Source organism: Mytilus galloprovincialis, chromosome 2 (assembly GCF_965363235.1).
Source record: "Mytilus galloprovincialis chromosome 2, xbMytGall1.hap1.1, whole genome shotgun sequence".
In the NCBI taxonomy this organism is placed as follows: domain Eukaryota; kingdom Metazoa; phylum Mollusca; class Bivalvia; order Mytilida; family Mytilidae; genus Mytilus; species Mytilus galloprovincialis.
In genome coordinates, this window is record NC_134839.1 from 26,055,834 (window position 1) to 26,070,769 (window position 14,936).

Sequence of the window (14,936 nt, forward strand, 5' to 3'; positions counted from 1 at the left end):
AATAAATATTAATTTTACTTAATATAAGTTCTTTAATAATTCAAAAGTATGTTTAGAGGCAACATATTTTAATAAACAGCTTTTAACATCGGATTTCTTATTTCAGAAGGTGTGTCCCTAACACAATGTCCACTACGAAACGGTCATTAAAACTTGCTAATAAACAGTTTTATAAAATCAATGTAATTTTTTGTTTGCAAGAGATATAAACATAAGGGTCTTACAAAAGAAGTGATGCTTTTTCAACGGCAATTAAATTGTTGATAAGAAAAATTGAGCACATCAAATGGACCAGAGTGATACCGTATTTTTGTAAATGTCCACTACGAAACGGGTCAAATCTCCTTCAGTAACTGGTTTTAAAATTATGAAAAAAATATCAGTGTACAGCTTAATAATGCTTTGATGAATACAGTCAGTCTTGTTACTATTGCAATATAGGGGTTGTGAGAAAAAAATAAAACATGTGAATACGTCCCCTACGAAACGGTCACCTACGAAACAAGTTTGGGAGAAAAACGTTTCGTAGTGGACACTACCACTACCATGCATTTCATGTAATTTTTATTATGTTTTTATTAACATAGAATAGTGTTGATGTCAACTACGAAACTTTTTGTCCACTACGAAACGGTTTTGTCAACTACGAAACGCATCAAAATGTCCACTACGTAACATGAGTTGAACCTTCATATGTGAAGTACTGTCTAATCTTTATCGATAAAAATGGTTCTCCAATTCAGAAAAAAATGAGATTTTTCTAGTATATAAAGTAAACAAACTGGAATGACTATAGGAAACATTTAAAATTGCAAAAATATGTGTGTTTAGAAGCAGTTTCGTAGGGGACAAAAGTCCCCTACGAAACAGTACACAAATTATGAAAATAATATCATTTTAAAGAGTATTTAAGATTGTACTTTTTGTTTTCAAACAGGTCTATAATAGAGGTATTTAAAATAACTCTTGAAAATAAATTTTAGACTAGTTGATTTTCCATTTTTTTTAGGTCTGAAAGGAACGCTTTTATTGAAAAACGCCCTAATACAACTCATTTTATATGATTGCGTTTATTGGGTTTGTTTGTGATGGTTTATGTTTGTTTGTTTGTGTGTCTGTTGTTTGTTTGAATGCTCGAATTTTATAATCTTTTTAGGGGTGAGGGGGGTCTGATATTACCGGGGATTGACGGGGGGAAATAAGTAACAACTTTTCAAAGATTTTTCTTTTTATTTCTTCTTTCCGGCGTTTTGTTGTTCAAGAAACAATCAGCTTGTTTTATATAATTGTGTTGGTATTAAGCAAGTTCTGGTCATCTAGTCGAATATTTAATCATACTTATAAGCCCAATGTAAAAATTATAAAGTGCACGTAGTATAGAAAAAAGTGACTTCACCCCAACCCCCAACCTCCACCCCCTCAAAAATCTCACCGGTACGCTGCAGGAGTTTTTTTGTCACTTCTCAATGGTTGGGTTTTACTTGCCAAACTATGTTTAATATTCATTTAAATGTGTTTTAATTTGATACATAATCAATATATGAAGTTCTAATTACACTGGTGCTTGAACTTGAAAATGATGATATCGGTAGTAAATATTTTGGAAAGAAATCTGACAACATGCCCGATTGAATCAGTACTACTGGGAAATTGAAGTACATGTAAAAACTCAAGTTCCGCCTGTAACAAATTTGAGAAGCATATCCAAATCATATACAAGTGTTCATCAGTGGTGTCGAAGATGAGGCTCATTTTCTTTTTGATTGCAACAAATTAAATGATGACAGAACTGGGAGTATGATTTGTTTAATAATTTGGAGTCTAAACAAAATCATTTGATGTTTACATAATTTAGTACAGAAGATATCTGGAATTTAACAAAGGCAGACATACAAGCACCCGCAGAAGTAAAGTCTGGTGCAACAGTAATTGTGATTTCAGATTAAAGGCAAACACACAAGTAGTTACAGCAATAAAGTCTGGTGGATTAGGTAACGAGGATTTCACAAAGGTAAACATAAAATCACCTGCTGAAGTAGAAAAAAGTGATGCAATATGTAATTGGGATTTCACACAAACAGTTTTACAGACGCACAAAGAATCAGATGTACAGTATGATGACTCTATGATGCATCAGCTAAATTTAGGATTTCACATAGGCTGTTCTATAAACACCCGCAGAAGTAAGGTCTAGTACCACAGGTAAATGGTATTTCACATAGACAGGTCTATAAGCACCCGCAGAAGTAAGGTCTAGTGCCATAGGTAAATGATATTTCACATAGGCAAGACTACAGATAAATGAGTTGTCACATAGCCAGGTTTGTAAGCACCCGCAAAAGAAAAGGCTAATGCCGCAGGTAAATGGTATTTCACATAGGCATGTCTGTAAGCAACCGCAAAAGTAAGGTCTAGTACCACAGGTAAATGGTATTTCACATATGCAGGTCTGTAAGCACCCGCAGAAGTAAGGATAGTGCCACAGGTAAATGGTATTTCACATAGGCTGGGCTGTAAACAACCGCAGAAGTAAGGATAGTGCCACAGGTAAATGGGATTTCACATAGGCAGGTCTGTAAACAACTGCAAAAGTAAGGTCTAGTGCAACAGGTAAATGGGATTTCACATAGGCAGGTCTGTAAACAACCGCAGAAGTAAGGTCTGGTGCAAGGTAAATGGGATTTGACATAGGCAGGTCTGTAAGCAACCACAGAAGTAAGGTATAGTGCCACAGGTAAATGGGATTTCACATAGGCAGGTCTGTAAGCAACCACAGAAGTAAGGTCTAGTGCTACAGGTAAATGGGATTTCACATAGGCAGGTCTGTAAGCACCCGCAGAAGTAAGGTCTAGAACCACAGGTAAATGATATTTCACATAGGCAGGTCTGTAAGCACCCGTAGAAGTAAGGTCTAGTGCCACAGGTAAATGGGATTTCACATAGGCAGGTCTGTAAGCAACCGCAGAAGTAAGATCTAGTACCACATGCAAATGGTATTTCACATAGGCAGGTCTGAAAGCCCCCGCAGAAGTGAGGTCTAGTACCACAGGTAAAATGAGATTTCACATAGGCAGGTCTGTAAGCACTCACAGAAGTATGGTCTAGTGCAAGGCAAATGGGATTTCACATAAGCAGGTCTAGGCCAGCACCCGCAGAAGAAGTGTGGTGCCACAGGTTAATGGTATTTCACAAAGGCAAGCATGCAAACACTCGTCGATGTTAAGTCAAGTGAAACATGTATATTGGATTTCACAAAGACAAGCATACAAGTATCCGGAGATATATTGTTTATTGCAACAATTTTCTCGGATTTCACAAAAACAGACACAATGGAATCCTCGGAATTAATTTCTGGTTTAACAGGACGGCTGAGATTTAAACCTAACCGTATATAGATACACATATATCACAGTGAAATCTACGTCATTAGCGACTTGTGCTTCGGATGGACAGTTGCCCACAGGGGAGTTCAAACAGACTGGCGATTTAATAAATAAGGTCAGCAATTAAAGTGTATATTTGTGTGATAATTGGGAAGTAGTCAATGTCTCCAAAAATAACACAACTCTATAGGAACAGAAGGCAAAATCATGTGGCACTTTACAACTCCAAGAAAGGGTATTACATACCGTATATAAAAATATTCATTTATATTTTTTCCACCTAAATCATTTAATTGTGAAGAACTATATCAAAGCTAGCGCATTCGCAACTGATTTTTGCCTCGGAAAATTAGATGAATAAACATGCAGTTGATTACCATATTTAACATAAAAAACACAAAAAAGATAATTACAGAAAAAAATAAAGAAAAAGAGTTAATGAAATAACACTAGTTACATATTTTTTTTTATTTTGTTCTTGTGTATTGTCTATTGCAATTGTGCGATAAAAATATCTATGTACTGATTATGCCTATAATGCGTCCTCTATCGGAAATAAAAAAATTATATACCGAGTTAATTACTACTTACAATTTTCAAACCTTTGTCCATAGTGATAAAATTGATCCATCATCATTCCGACGGGTGCGATATACAGAAGAACTTTCGGAATTAAAGACCAGGAAATATTTACCTACCTTATATGAAATAACTATACTAGTTTTGTAACACTACATCATGTTTGACACTTGAAGGTCTCTCAGTGTTTCCACTTGCTGATGACGGACATTAACCTACCCGTATGCGTGGGCTATGTCCAGCGAATAAACACACCGGAAGGTCAGTATCCTTTCACTTGTGATTCTTGGGTAGTATTTGATGTACAATTGATCGATTATTTCCAAAGAATATAAAAGAAGGCTTGAGGGTGTTATATTTTTTAAAAGTCCCTTTGAATTGGATTGTGTGTTTAAAAAAGATACCCGCCATTTGTATTTGAGTTTGTCAGGGTCAACATGCTTCTTCATACCGTTACATTTCTGTATAATCTGGTATGTCATGTAAAAAGTCACTTGTAATTGCATGAATAGTCCATGTTAAGGTAAACTGAACTATCCTTCCGATAAATGAAATTTAAAGACGAACAAACCCTATTTAATAACCTTAAGGTAACAATAACATCATCACTGACCCGAAACGAGACTTAAAAGCTTTGCTATGTTCAATTAATGTCCATAAAATTTCTTAAGGCACATCTTGAAATTGCATTCAATAAAGTGTTCGGGTCAAAATTCTGATCGTTTCTAAAAAAAATATGACATCATATCTTGCAAAAATACCTCGTAGGTAAATGGAGCGTGTGGATATGCTGTAATGATAAGTAAAGTATAATACATACCTAGAGATGGCAATTTTTCTTTTGTATTTTTCAAGATTCTTCAGACGGGTTTCCAACAACACAAATGAGAACTATATATATATGATCATGGCTCTATTCGAATGGTTAAGGGGCGTTACATTCAATGGCAGATTAAAGAGTGTACACCTTCAATTTGATGAAAATATCATTTTATGTGGCGTAAGATCTGTGAAAAAAAAGATTCGTCTCTATCCACTCGCCAAATCTATGAGGATCCGGTCAATGAATTCAAATTCTGGTTCCACCCGTTTGTATATACATTTGTATGCTTTAGATTTAGTTGCTGATTATATATTCATATTGGTGCTTAAACTGCATATTCATTTGTATTTAAAGATTTTCCGAAAAATAAATGGTTTAGCTCGTTTGTGATTAACAGAACTCAAGTTGCAAAAGAAAGGCAAAGGGACGTTCTAGCTCATAAATCAAAACCTGATAAAGCAATGGCATATAATAGAAGATATTATTTCATTATAAAATTGTTGAGCAGGTTGCTCAACAAAGCTCAATTTTAGGTCCTATTTTATTTATGCTTTACCTATAAGCATAATCTTTTTATACAGATTTGTATGCAGATGCGTCATCACCGAACCCATAACAAACATAGGATAGAAGAGCTGCATTTTGTGTTACAGCCGATTTCAATGAGTATGAATCAAAAGGTAATATCTTTAGTAAGCTTGCTTGCTAGCTGAACCGTGAAATCATTGTTATGAAAGGTACACTACCCTCCTTTCGAAGTAGCCTAGTCCTATAGACAGATGATCGGTTATCTGTCGGACAATTTTAAAGGAGGGTAGTTTAGCTAACATAACAGTGACTTCACGGTTCAGCTTTCAAGCAAGCTAACCAAAGATATTACCTTTAGCTACATACTCATTGAAATCGGCTGTAAACACATTGCATGGTTATACTATGAAAATGGAATGGCTCTATAAATGGGTATCTGTGATTCTTATATTCAGACAAAAATATCTTGCGCGGTTTACAAAAAGCTATATTATAGTTTACAAATCAATTGAAACAAACGTGGATTAACATAAATAAAAGAATATTTTATACACACGTTAAACATTGTTAATATTACATACGGTCTTAAAAATAATGACTAGAACTTCCAATATCAAAATAAAATTTTCTGAAATAAGATTCCTTTATTCTGGAATTATCCAAGCGTCAAAGGTGATTTAATTGACATAATTTAATACATGTGCATGTATAATGACAATGCATATTATAAAATAATTGTTATGACGTTTGATTTGAATATTAATTCGGTCTGTCTGTATATTTTTGTTTGTGTTGTTTCGAGGACCACATCATGTGGTACATGTGAGAGTAGGTTATATAACTAAAAATGTTGATTGATTCATTGGTTCATTTAACCATTATTTTTATTGAATATTTAGTTATGTAAGCTATAATAAATAATTTCAAGACGTAGTAGTTTATATACTTTCCTTGACTTTTGAACCCGTTAAATTCACGGCCGACACTCGGCTAACCGAGAGATTGGTCGGTTAATCTATATTGAGTATGCGGCTATATGGGCGATCGGTCTGTTAATCGGGTTGGTTATACGTCTGTTAAGAGTAAAACGCTTAATTTAATGTTAAACTCTACTAAATATACAGATTTTTGGCATATTATAAGAACCAAATCAAAAAAAGAAAAGTGTCTGACAAAATGATATCTATCATAGAACATTTTGCACTTGTAAAAACATTTCTTAGTCTGCGCAGTTTTCAGTAAAACTAAAAGGCGTCGCGCAAGTATGTAGTATTTATGCTTATACGCATAGCAATTTTTTAATCAAAGGCGAAAAAAACAAATTTAGATAGCATTTAAAGGACAAAAAATAGTACCGTGGTTCTAAAAAATAAATTGACATTAGTAAATATTTCATAATTGTAAAATAACGTGAACAATACCACGTTTTAGTGAAAATTATTGGAATAAATTATGTTAATGGGTTGGACAATTGAAATTGTGTCAGTTAAGAGCTATCAGCCACGACAATAATTTTGCTACCTTTATATTTTCCCCTTGAAAAATTTAAGAATGAGATGTTCCTGAGTAAACAAAAATGACAATACGGTGCCACAGTATCCTAAATTTTTTATTTTGACTTTCTTTGCATTTTATTGAAGGGTGTGTCACTTCGATATAGCGTGATATGGATTGGCCTCTGGAATATGCATGCATTTTTTATTGACGTTTACAATCAGCCTTAATTTTTGTGTCTGTTCGAAGTCGCACGTTCCCAATTCCGACTGAACGTGTCTTTCTAACACAACACAGGGTACATATAACGTGTTCTCGTTCACGTATGAACATGATATTTGTCACTGGACGTTAAACCCTAATTCGTCAGCATCATCCAATTGGTTCTTTTCTTCTATTACTTAATCATATGTTGTTTACAGATCACTCTAAAGAAGTAAACGGAAAGGAGCGAACGCAGCTACATTTGGTTATTTTAAGTTTAAATTCATTTTATTCCGTTTAGTTCCTTTCTACTTAAGTGCAGAGGAGAACTACAGTTGTTTATGGTGGCCGGTGAAGTCCATTTCGCGTTTTCGCGATTTCACCTTTCATATTATATAGGGCAAAACACGCGAAATCACGAAAAGGCGAAATCGCGAAGTCGAAAACGCGAAAACGCGAAGTCTAAAACGAGAAATCGGTTTCGCGTTTTCGACTTCGCAATTTCGCATTTTCGCCATATACAATATGTAAGGCGAAAACGCTAAAGCGCTAAAACGCAAAATGGCATTAACCTGCCACCATAGTTGTCCGCATGTAAACTTCTAGAATTTGTCACCAATATAAGTACATTGCAATCCGTTACTGTTTCAACAGCCATCAGTGTTTCATGTGTGTATTCTTTAACAAGTATTATTTTTCTCTCGTATCTAGCAATGTATCACTCTCTACTGTCCTTATATATTATTCTATATTCTGAGTTTCCATCCAGATTCTCGTGTATACCATGAGGGTCCGGATTGGGGGTATTGTTTATTTCTGTATTTTTTAAATTGTTATGTCATTTTTTTTCTACATTTTATTTATCTTACTCATTATTTTTTTTTACTTTTCAAATGTAGATGACAAATTTGTGTCATTCATGACAATTAAACAGAATCAACATGATATATGCGATCATTCTTGGATGAAATTAATATTACTTTAATATTACACTTTTTGAAACCATTTTTATCAATTTTCAATTTCATGTGTTGTTTCCGTATATGTTATGTTTCGTTGCTCATGTGTTGTTTTCGAAATATTTTAGCCGATCGTGTTGAGCCTTCTCATTTGATCCGATAACACCCCATATAGCAATAAAATTATACTTTTATTGCCATTCATAATTCTTAACAGACCAATTAACAAACCGGGTTTTATACATCCGACCCATTAACAGACCAGGTTTTAAATAAAGATTGATTTATGTCACTAAAATACAGATTTTCGTGTAGATTTTTCACACAATGATATCAATATGGTTAACAAACATAATGCCTTTCTTTTTTCGATGTTCAAAATATTGAATGCAAGTAAATCTAACCAATGTGTCATTTTGTGTACATTTTATGTGTGTACAATGTGTATAAATTTATTGATGAGTAACCCGCCTTTTCATTTTATAGATCGTACATCGAAGCTAGAAAAATAATAATTACACCACTGAATTCAGTACATTGAATTGTTTTGTTAGACATGAATACTTTTTATGATGAAACTATATTTAGAAAGTTATACAATGAAACATGCTGAACTTTCTATGATTTTCTCGATAACACCTGATTAACAGACTTTAGCCAACCCGATTAACAGACCAACCGCCGATATAGCCGCATACTCAATATAGATTAACCGACCAATCTCTCGGTTAGCCGAGTGTCGGCCGTGAAATTGTATTCCCACTACTCAAGGTAACCTATTATATCATGTTATTTCGAAAATTGGACAAGGCGTACTTTGTTGTCGTACCTCTTACATATAGATGTGTTAAGATGAAATAATTGTCTCATCAAGTGTATTAAGACAATCTGTATAAGTACTAACATTAATTTATATTAAGACAATCTGTGTAAGTACTCAGAGTAATGGATACTAAGACAATCTGTTTAAGTACTCACAGTAATTGATAATATTAAGACAATCTGTGTAAGTTCTCACAGTTATTGATATTGAGACAATCTATGTAAGTATTCACAGTAATTGATATTAAGACAATCTGTGTCAGTACTCATAGTAATTTATTTTAAGACAATCTGTATAAGTACTCACAGTAAATTATATTAAGACAATCTGTGTAATTTCTCACAGTATTTTATATTAAGACAATCTGTTTAAGTACTCACAGTAATTGATGTTAAGACTATCTGTGTAAGTACTCTCAGTAATTTATATTAAGACAATCTGTGTAAGTACTCATAGTAATTGATATTAAGACAATCTGTGTAATTTCTCACAGTATTTGATATTAGGACAATCTGTGAGAGTAGTTGCAGTAATTGACATTAAGATAATCTGTGTAAGTACTCACAGTAAATTATATTAAGATAATCTGTGTAAGTACTCACAATAATTGATATTAAGACTATCTGTGTAAGTACTCTTAGTAATTTATATTTAAACAATCTGTGTAAGTACTCACAGTAATTGATATTAAGACAATCTGTGTAATTTCTCGCAGTATTTGATATTAAGACAATCTGTGAGAGTACTTACATTAATTGATATTAAGACTATCTGTGTAAGTTCTCTCATTAATTTATATTAAGACAATCTGTTTAAGTACTCACAGTAATTTATATTAAGACAATCTGTGTAAGTACTCTCAGTAATTGATATTAAGACAATCTGTGTAAGTACTCACAGTAATTGATATTAAGACAAGCTGTATAAATGCTCACAATAATTGATATTAAGACAATCTGATAAAGTACTCACAGTAATTTATATTAAGAACTGTGTAAGTACTCTCAGTAATTGATATTAAGACAATCTGTGTAAGTACTCACAGTAATTGATATTAAGACAAGCTGTATAAATGCTCACAATAATTGATATTAAGACAATCTGATAAAGTACTCACAGTAATTGATATTAAGAGAATCTTTGTAAGTACTAATAGCAATTGATACTAAGACAGTCTGTACACGTACTCACAGTAATTGATACTTAGACAATCTGCGTAAGATATCACAGTAATTGATACTAAGACAATCTGATAGTATTCACAGTAATAGATATTAAGACAATCTGTGTAATTACTCACAGTTATTGATGTTAGGACAATCTGTTTATGTACTCACAGTAATTGACCATATTTTAGAGATCATTCACCTTTTCTGTAGACTTATCAACACATTACATAGATTTGCAATATTTGTTCTCTAAGTTGGATATCATAGTTGACTGAAATTTGATGCGATTTGATATTACCGAAATAAAATCTTAATTTTACGATTGGAATATAAAATATTGTGGGACAATGGAAAAGAAACACGTGACCATAGGTTTCCAATTACATTTTAGTGATTGCTTCCAAAACGCAAAATTTAATAAAAAAAATCTGAATTTAACTAAGTAACGTTAATACGTATATTATTATTATCAAAAGTTTGCACGAGTTATTAATTTAAAGTTTCCTTTTATTAATGTACAATAACTATAAACTTCAAAATCATCGAAGTTTTGCTTGGATGATTCTTTTAAGTACAATCGCTTATATATATTTCATATTTGTAGTGTAAAAAGTTGATCTTGATTTTATCTATAGTTGATTCTTTCTAAAGCGCAAAATGAAAGACTTGCAATATATCATTAACATAAGGGGATGTGGTATGATTGCCAACGAGAAAAATTTCCTCGGAGACCAAATGACGATTATATAACCAGTTATAGGGACCTGTACGGCAATCGACAATAAGTTAAAACATAAACCCTATAGTTATCTTAATAAAATGCTCTTCCGGACACACCTTGATACGACCTCAGAGATAGAGGCTAATAAGGACACACCTTGATACGACCTCAGAGATAGAGGCAAATACGGACACACCTTGATTCGACCTCAGAGATAGAGGCAAATAAGGACACACCTTGATACGACCTCAGAGATAGAGGCAAATAAGGACACACCTTGATACGACCTCAGAGATAGAGGCAAATACGGACACACCTTGATTCGACCTCAGAGATAGAGGCAAATAAGGACACACCTTGATACGACCTCAGAGATAGAGGCAAATAAGGACACACCTTGATACGACCTCAGAGATAGAGGCAAATAAGGACACACCTTGATACGACCTCAGAGATAGAGGCAAATACGGACACACCTTGATTCGACCTCAGAGATAGAGGCAAATAAGGACACACCTTGATACGACCTCAGAGATAGAGGCAAATAAGAATACTACGTTCAATCTCCATACAGCTCTGAATTTGGATTGTGATTAATAGTTGATACAGAATGAATGCTGTCTAAGAAATTTAAAATCTTAAATTGGACAATTACATATTATAATCCAACATCCAAAATCTAAATGCATCGTTAGATTCAACATATATATATATATATATATCAAAAAACTTTCTTTGTCAAAATGTTGGGTACCCCTTAGATTACATTGTAACTGATTAGTAAATGGCTACGTATCATACATGACTGGGCCATTGAAACAGTCTAGCTGTCGATGTAATAGGTATTTATTTGTTATGTGTTTATGATAATAAAGATAACCTTTTCCTTTAAATGTATGCTAATGCCCATTGTTTGTTCATAATTGGAAATGTTACATATATCTAAATAAAAATAATAAAAAATGCTATAGTAAACATATACGAGTTTGTACCGGGAAGTACAACATAAAACCCTCATAGTCATAGATATCAACCAGTCTGACTTAAACCAGCACCAACTATCCTCCTGAATTTAGTGTTGTCAGATTGAATCAGACTGTACAGATACCAGTTTATATGCCTAGTCGTACTTTATTTATTGTCGCTAAAAGATAAACTTTAAGATGACATTTGAAACAAACCGATATTTCAATCCAGGAGTAAGAAGAGTACTCACTGTAGGGAAGTCGGTAAAAAAGATCACACATTAGAAGGCCATACCAGAGGGATATTTTAAAAAGAAAATGGAACTGGTTTAATCCTTTAAGCATTATAATCAACCGGAAGTTTTTAAACTTTATTATCAATTCGGTAGATGTAAGAGTATTGGTAAAAATTGGTGATTTTGTTCATTTTTCACCACCCTGTTCGTTCTGTTATGAACACAGACAAACTCCTCGACTTCAACAACACAACTCCATGACAGAGGAAAGTCATGTAGTAGGAAGACAATTTTACTAGCTAAGACTTCCTCAAACGAGAATGAATAATTCAGTGTGTGTCCTACTTATGAAAGAAAGTTCATATAAAGTAACTGAACTAGCTCGCCTTTTATTTTATAGCTCTCACAATAAAATACTCGTGACTTGCCATTTTATAAATAATCGTATATTATTATTATTTTCAGAAATCAATAATTGTTAATATTAAGATATTAATGGGCGTTAAATATAAAAACTATTCTAATGTCTGACAAAAAGGTTACTCATGTGTAATAGAAATTATTAAATTGCCGCTCGTTCATTTACTCTTATATATTTCAAAAGGTTTATACAACTTAAACAGGCAAATTGATCAGAAAATTCAATTTATCCACTACACTTGTCTGCGTTACAGATGGTTGTTTGCTTTCGCCATTCATTTTGAAAGCATTTTGTTTGGACGAATTTTGTAAAACATCATTGCTGAATCAATCATAAACAAAAATACATTTGTACCATGCAATTAACACCCCTCCCCCTCGAAACCCCTTTTTACTTAGTTTACTGAGTTCATGTACTTATTTGTAATTATCATGTGACACGTGTTTACTTTTTATGTGACTAATATTACGATGTTGGCTTACTATGATATGCAAGGCTGGTTTTAGAATGTTACATAACATATTGGCTCTGTTTATCATTTTATAGTATACTTCTTTATCAGTTTCTTACTACTAGAAGGGCAAGTGCATTTGCCAAAACATCTAAGAATCGGAGATAAAAAAAACCAGAATAACAACTATACAAGAGCGCCTCACTAACAGTCTGAATCGCTCACTTGCTTCAAATAGAAATACAAGTCAAACATAAAAGTTCGTAAATATTCATACATTATCGCTATTTGCAAATATGTTCCGCTTGTCTCAAGAATCTGTTCTGCTTACAATTTTGACGTTATACAACAATCACTTTTCCACTGTGGCGTAAGATATTTTCTTATATGGCTTTAACATTTTACTGTAACTTATACATGTGATGTCCAGTAATGGCGGACAAATAGCGATAATGTGTATTATAAAGAACCAGCCAATGGTTTCTGTCATATTGGCATTCTTATAGATCTTGTATTACAGTCAATCGTTATTGTGTTAATAGTTTTACTATCAAAATTTATATTTTTCGAGATTAGAGGCAAATGATCGGACATTAGTTATTAAAAAAATCGTTTGTTATTGTAACGACTCATATAAGATAAGATAAGATAAGATAAGATAAGATAAGATAAGATAAGATAAGATAAGATAAGATAAATAAGATAAGATAAGATAAGATAAGATAAGATAAGATAAGATAAGATAAGATAAGATAAGATAAGATTAATCTTATCAAGAACCCATACAGGGCATCGTTTGACAACAATATTATGACAATATGAATATAAGGTCACGTTGGCATTTTTGTAGATCATGTGCAGCTGGTTATTTTTGTTGTTCACAGTTTTACCTTTTCTATCATTAATAATAAATTTCAAGGTAATAGAAACATCGTCTTTTAAGACATTAACTCCTTTGGTGTCATCAAATTTATGTAAGGATGAAAAGGTGTTGATTTGTTGATCATTTTGATCTATTATAGATTTCAGGGTCATAAGCAAAAACTCGTGTAAATTAGCAAAACATCTGAGGTTATCTAATGTTTTCGGATACTAATTAGTTGAAAAAGGTCTTGTACTGTCGTTTTGTTTAGCTGTTTGTAATTTCTACTTATATGCCTTACGTCCTATTTTATAGTTTTCAAGATAAAAGGTAAAATATTGCCAATTAGTCACCAATTAGGACAATAACTCTTATAAGGAGTCGTCTGATGGTTTTGGTTGTTTGTCATTTCTTAGATTGTGTATTCCTAATTATTTTTCTGTTTACAGTTTCTAACTATCTATCATTATTTTTGATAATAGACAAGAATACTTAAATAAGTAAAAGTAAATTCGTAATTTAAGGGCAATGGGATCCGACTGGATATCTGGTATTGCTGATAATTTTTGTCATTTAAGGTGTCTACATTTCTATTAAAGTAATCGAGATGATAGACAAAAACTTGAAATTTGATGTATAAAACATCTTTTAAAGACAAAAAAATCTTTCATGAATCATCTAATTACGGAAACAGGAAGTATTTGATGTTAACATTTTGAGCGTGTTTGCTCAAATTTTCTCAATTTTTGTTTTCGAGATATAAGACAACTGATGGAGGTTACCAGTATGCCATATTTTAGCAATGACAACTAAATGTGTTAACTGACAAACTTTATACTACATACACTATAAATCACTAACCCGTACTTTGGTTGAAATTGGTTTAGTACAGAGGAGAAGATCTATCTTTGAAAACAATATTAAAAAATGAACAAGAAAAATAAGTAAAAAATCGTCATTTAAGTAACTCTAAAATTGGTCATCCATTCGTTTCTCCCCCTCCCCCTTTTCATTTTTGTAGATCCTGTTTTCTGATTATTCTTATTTGTGTATAATCTATACAGTTTCCACAGATGCACGGTCATCGAATTGTTTCGGTTTTTACCGGAATTTTTGTAGAAATTATATTGCCGATCAATTTTGCCCATTACATGTTCTATCTAAGGGAGCAACCATTTGATTTTTATGGGGGGGGGGGGGAATGAAATTTGAAATTTGAAAAAAAAAATAGGCTGGACAGTAGTTTTGAGTAAAAAAAAGGCAGGATGTGACACTTGCAAAAAAATCAGGACGACAATTTAGGTAAAAAAAAGTCAGG

The 14,936-nt window shown here is 32.8% G+C and overlaps 1 protein-coding gene across 2 annotated transcripts in view; it reads right to left on the reverse strand.

The window, feature by feature from the left end:
- The window catches only part of LOC143063247 (retinoic acid receptor RXR-like), a 61,287-nt gene that overhangs the window by 27,186 nt on the left and 19,165 nt on the right, over positions 1-14,936 (reverse strand). The window lies entirely within an intron of this gene.